Source organism: Piliocolobus tephrosceles, chromosome 1, assembly GCF_002776525.5.
Source record: "Piliocolobus tephrosceles isolate RC106 chromosome 1, ASM277652v3, whole genome shotgun sequence".
Taxonomy (NCBI): Eukaryota; Metazoa; Chordata; class Mammalia; order Primates; family Cercopithecidae; genus Piliocolobus; species Piliocolobus tephrosceles.
Window position 1 is genome coordinate 57358833 of NC_045434.1, and position 5830 is coordinate 57364662.

Sequence of the window (5830 nt, forward strand, 5' to 3'; positions counted from 1 at the left end):
AGACAAGGCATTTGAGACCAGCCTGGGCAACATAGTCAGACCCTGTTTTTACAAAAAAAAAAAAAAAAAAAAAATTAAAAATTTAGCCAGGTGTGGTACTATGCACCTGTAGTTCAAGCTACTCAGGTGGCTGAGGTGGAAGGATTGCTTGAGCCTGGAAGTCGAGGCTGCAGTGAGCCATGATCACACTACTGCACTCCAGCCTGGGCAGCAGAGTGAAACTCTGTCTCAAAAAAATATATATAATAAAATAAAGAATCATGCAAACTTATATGAGGTAGTAGTGGGGAAAAAGGCACACGTTTTGTATTTATATAGACTTGAATTTAAATCCATGTTTTACTATACCCAGAATGCAATCTTGGGGAAGTTACTTAACCCTTCTGTGCCTCAGTCTTCTCATCCGTAAAATGGGATAGTAATAGTTCCTACCACATGGGGTTGTTGTAAGGATTATATGGGTTAATGAATATAAACCAGTTGGCATATGTAAGTTGTTAGTAAACGTGACTTCCTTTTTCTACCACTATAAAGATTTCCATGGTAGTCAGGTTTCTGCTGCAATAATGCTGCATAACAAACACTTCCAAAATTTCAATGGCTTCTGGTAACATTCACTTCCTTGGTTACAGGTCTGAGAGTTGGCTCAGGTGGCTCTATTTCAGGCTGCTGGTGAGATTCAGGTCAACTTCATGAGTACTTCTTTCTGGGATCAGGTTGAAGGGGCAGTGGCTACATGGAGCAAGATCATTTAGAACCTCTGCTCTTAACACATTTGCTTTCATTCTATTGGCCAAGCCCAAAGTCAGTGGAGCAGGAAGGTGCAGGAAAAAGGAAATGGCTATTTGCTGAATAGTAATCTAATTTGTCACAACCGAGAGTTTAATATTTATAAATTTCTGAATTATATATCAACAAAGAGAATGAGAAAACCTAGATCAAGTGTCCATAACTATTCTCTTCCTAATATTTTAGGGGAAAAAAATCAATCAATCTAGAATTCAATTTTTGGCTGGGCACGGTGGCTCATAACTGTAATCCCAGGGCTTTAGGACGCCTAGGCGGGTGGATCACTTGAGGTGAGGAGTTCGAGACCAGACTGGCCAACATGGCAAAACTCCGTCTCTAATAAAAACAAAAAAATTAGCCAGGTGTTGTGGTGTGGCATGTGCCTGTAATCCCAGCTACTCGGGAGGCTGAGGCAGGAGAATCACTTGAACCTGGGAGGCAGAGATTGCAGTGAGCCGAGATCATGCCACTGCATTCCAGCCTGGGCAATAAGAGCGAAAACTCCATCTAAAAAAAAAATTTGAATTCAGTTTTAAGGATGCTTTCCACATATTGCCAAGTATTACAGAATTTCGCTTTACTTGGGCTCTGGTCCTAGCCCGCCAATGGGTCTGTAGGCTGCAAGTGGGTCACGCACATTCATACTTTCCCTCTCTAGGGAAAAGTGGCCAGGTGGTCTCTCTGGCCCCAGACGTTCTGTTTTTGGACAGAGGATACAGTGCCTGCTTTGAGAAGAAATGGGAATACCCAAAATACAGAGGAAGGAACGTTTATGTTGTCCTATCTCTACCAAAACAGAGCACAGGGAAGTGGTTCTATACACAGGTGCAAAGGCCAGACTGCCTAGGTCTGAATCCTGGCTCTACCACTTACCTTGGGCACCTTAGGTAACCCCTCTGAAATCTGTAAAATGATGATTTAAAATGGTATCTACTTCATAGAGCTTTTGTCAGAATTAAACAAATTACTCATCAAAAGTAGTTAGAACAGGCCAGGCACAGTGGCTCACACCTGTAATCCCAGCACTTTGGAAGGCTGAGGCAGATGGATCACGAGGTCTGGAGTTTGAGGCCAGTCTGGCCAATGTGGCAAAACCCCATCTCTACTAAAAATACAAAAGATAGCTGGGCATGGTGGCATGTGCCTGTAGTCCCAGCTACTTGGGAGGCTGAGGCAGGAGAATCACCTGAATTTGGGAGGCGGAGGTTGCAGTGAATGGAGATTGTGCCACTGCACTCCAGCCTGGGTGACAGAGTGAGCCTCCATCTCAAAAAAAAAAAAAAAAAAAAAAAAAGGAGTTAGAACACTGCCTGATACCCAGGAAATGTTACAGCAGTGTTATTCATTACCTTTGTTAAACAGTTTAAAAGTTTGAGCTATTGTTTTGCTCCTTAAAGAAGCACTAAATGATTTCTGATCTACAATAGCTCCTTTTCATTTGTCAGAGAAACACTGTCTATTAATTAGTAAGAAAGGAATTCTAAGTCTATTGTCTTAGAAGTAATTTAATCATTAGCTTCTCTAGTAGCTTTAAATTGTGGATAATAACCAGAGACTATTTAAGAGAGTGCGATTACTTCAACCTTCGTCAGTCCGTTGCAGTTCCATCTAACTGTATATTTTTGTTTTTCCTTAACTATTAGTGTTAGTAAAAAAAACTAATCAAAAAGAGTACCAGTCATCCTCATTTAGTTTGGTTCATTGCTTTATGGTCTTACCTTCTTTGACCTTTGATTGTTTCTTTACTCACCTTCTACTTTCATTGACTATATTATTTAAAAAATAATTATACCATTATTTTCATTTCATGTTGTTAAAAGTATTTAGGGAACTGGTCCTCTAAATACTTAACTGATGATTCTTTGCTATTATTAACAGTTTTATGAAATTCACAGTTTCATTTTCATAATTACCATTTTACTATTTAGCATATTTATTTTAAATGAAATAATATAATAAAACAGTGTTTCTCCAACAAAGCATAAAACTTTATGGTAACTGGCTACTTTCTTAATCTTTCAACCGAATAAAAATTTTTATATTTATTTATGAGATTTTGCTTCCTTTCGTGAAATAAAGACCTAATGAGCACAAAAATGAAGTCTTGATGCTCATGAAATCATGATAAATGTCATCACTTTTTTCCTTACTTCCTGTCAAATGTCTGCCCTCCCATGCACACCCACACTCACCACCAACTACAGGGACTCACCAGTGTTCTGTGCTATGTTCAGCAGGCCAGGATGCGCCATGAATATACATGGTGAGGGGATACAGGGCTGTAACCAAGGAGCTCAGAGAGGCCAGAAGGAAACCAAACACCAAATCCTAGCTGTCCTAGCTCCTAGTCATGGCATTGCTGCCAAAGATGCCAAATGCTGTGAGGGGTTAACTACTATCACAACGTTCACCTCTTTGCATTCTCACAAACACCCCAAAACTTGCAGACACCTCATTGCACAACTCTTGCAGAAAAGTGCCAGGGGACAGTCTTCACATACTACCTAGCAGCTCTGTGAACTTGCTCTCATATGTCCAACCTTTATCTCTAACTCTAGCCCTACCTCTTCTACCTTCTCCTGGTTAGCTTTTGTAGAGACTAAAAAATTAAATGCAATTAACCAGAACCCTCCGGTGACTAGCATTTTCTCAAGTTTAGAAAAGATGAGAATGAAAGCTCAAGCAAGCTGCAGAGACATGGCCACTGCTTTCAAAAGCTGTCTGAAACTTTCAGATCTATAAAGAAATTTGACTTTCTGTAAAAGACCTTTGTATATGTTAATCATGGACACTAAGGATCATAAGGTCTGAATATCCCAAGATGTTACCATCATAGCCTATCTACACAAGTCCTATGCAGCAATAATATGGTCTGGATTTCTGGCAATCTACTAAATATATAACTGATATGATTGATTTTAAACCTGTGAAAGACCAATCATATAAATGCACTTAAATATCAGGAAAAACAAATCTTCTGTAAGATTATGTCTATATTTTGGTATTGGAATAAGTGGTTATTATAGGCATATATCTAACTGATGCAGGTATCTTGTTTATTTATTTATTTTATTTTATTTTATTTAAGACCGAGTCTCACTCTGTCACCCTGGTTGGAGTGCAGTGGCACGATCTCGGTTCACTGCAGCCTCGACGTCCCAGGCTCAGGTGATCCTCTCACTTCAGCTTCCTGGGTAGCCGGGACTACAGGTATGTGCCACCATGCCTGGCTAATCTTTGTATTTTTTGTAGAGGTGTGGTTTCACCATGTTGCTCAGGCTGGTCTTGAACTCCTAAGCTCAAGCAATCTGCCCACTGCCTTGGCCTCCCAAAGTGCTGGGATTACAGGTGTGAGCTACCATGCCCAGTTGATATCTGTATTTTTTTATTTTTTTTATTTTTATTTATTTATTTATTTTTTTGAGACGGAGTCTTGCTCTGTTGCCCGGGCTGGAGTGCAGTGGCCGGATCTCAGCTCACTGCAACCTCCGCCTCCCGGGTTTACGCCATTCTCCCGCCTCAGCCTCCCGAGTAGCTGGGACTACAGGCGCCCGCCACCTCGCCTGGCTAGTTTTTTTGTATTTTTTAGTAGAGACGGGGTTTCACAGTGTTAGCCAGGATGGTCTTGATCTCCTGACCTCGTGATCCGCCCGTCTCGGCCTCCGAAAGTGCTGGGATTACAGGCTTGAGCCACCGCACCCGGCCCTGTATTTTTTTTTTTTTTTTTTTTGAGACAGAGTCTTGCCCTGTCGCCCAGGCTGGAGTACAGTGGCTTGATCTCAGCTCACTGCAACCTCCACCTCTCGAGTTCAAATGATTCTCCTGCTTCAGCCTCCCAAGTAGCTGGGATTACAGGCGCCCCCCACCATGCCCAGCTAATTTTCGTATTTTTAGTAGAGATGGGGTTTCACCATGTTGGCCAGGCTGGTCTCCAACTCCTGACTTCGTGGTCCACCTGCCTCAGCCTCCCAAAGTGGTAGGATTACAGGCATGAGTCACTGCACCTGGCTGTATTTTTTTTTTTAAACAAATCTATTGAGTTCATTGGTCTCACAAAGTCTATCTCCGTTTTTGGTTACTAAACTGGAAAACCAATATTTTTGCAAAATGAAATAGAAATTAATAACTTAATTAGTTATTTGAAAATACTATGTATCCAAGATTAAAACCACACTCAAAGATTAATCAAGAAAAGCTATGGAAGCTTCCATTACACATACAGGAAATTGAAATCCTGAGAATCCTCTTTATAGATTTTCTTAAAAGGAAGCATACAGCTCAATCAGAACCTATTATCTTCAGTACACACTGAATGCTAGGAGAAGGTGGCAGGAGAAATCTAAGCTATTAGACCTTCTTCACCTTGGAGCCACTACTGATTCCTCAGTTCCTGGATTGATGTACCCAGGATACCTTTAGTCTGGGTCTTTCTTTAAGCCTTCATATGAATCCTTAAATCATTTACAATGATCTCTCATTTTTTAAAAAAGTCAAAAATGCATCATCACCCAATACCTCTCCAACAGCATTAAAGTAAATTACTTTAATTTTCTTTTTCTTTTCTTTTTTCTTTTTTTTGAGCCAGAGTCTTGCTCGGTTGCCCAGGCTGGAGTGCAGTGGTGCAATCTCAGCTCACTGCAACCTCTGCCTCCCAAGTTCAAGCAATTCTCCTGCCTCAGCCTCCCGAGTATCTGGGATTACAGGCGGGCACCACCACACCCTGCTGATTTTTGTATTTTTAGTAGAGACAGGGTTTCACCATGTTGGCCAGGCTGGTCTCGAACTCCTGACATCAGGTGATCCACCTGCCTTGGCCTCCCAAAGTGCTGGGATTACAGGCATGAGCCACCATGCCCAGCCAATTATTTTAATCTTCTAGGTTTGAATGATTTATAATTTTACATGTACTATTTAATATCTATTAATGAGAGTTCAAGTATACAAACTAATTCCTTTCTCTCTTCTTTCTTTCTCTTTCTTTCTTCCTTTCTTTCTCTTTCTTTCTTTCTTTCTTTCTTTCTTTCTTTCTTTCTTTCTTTCT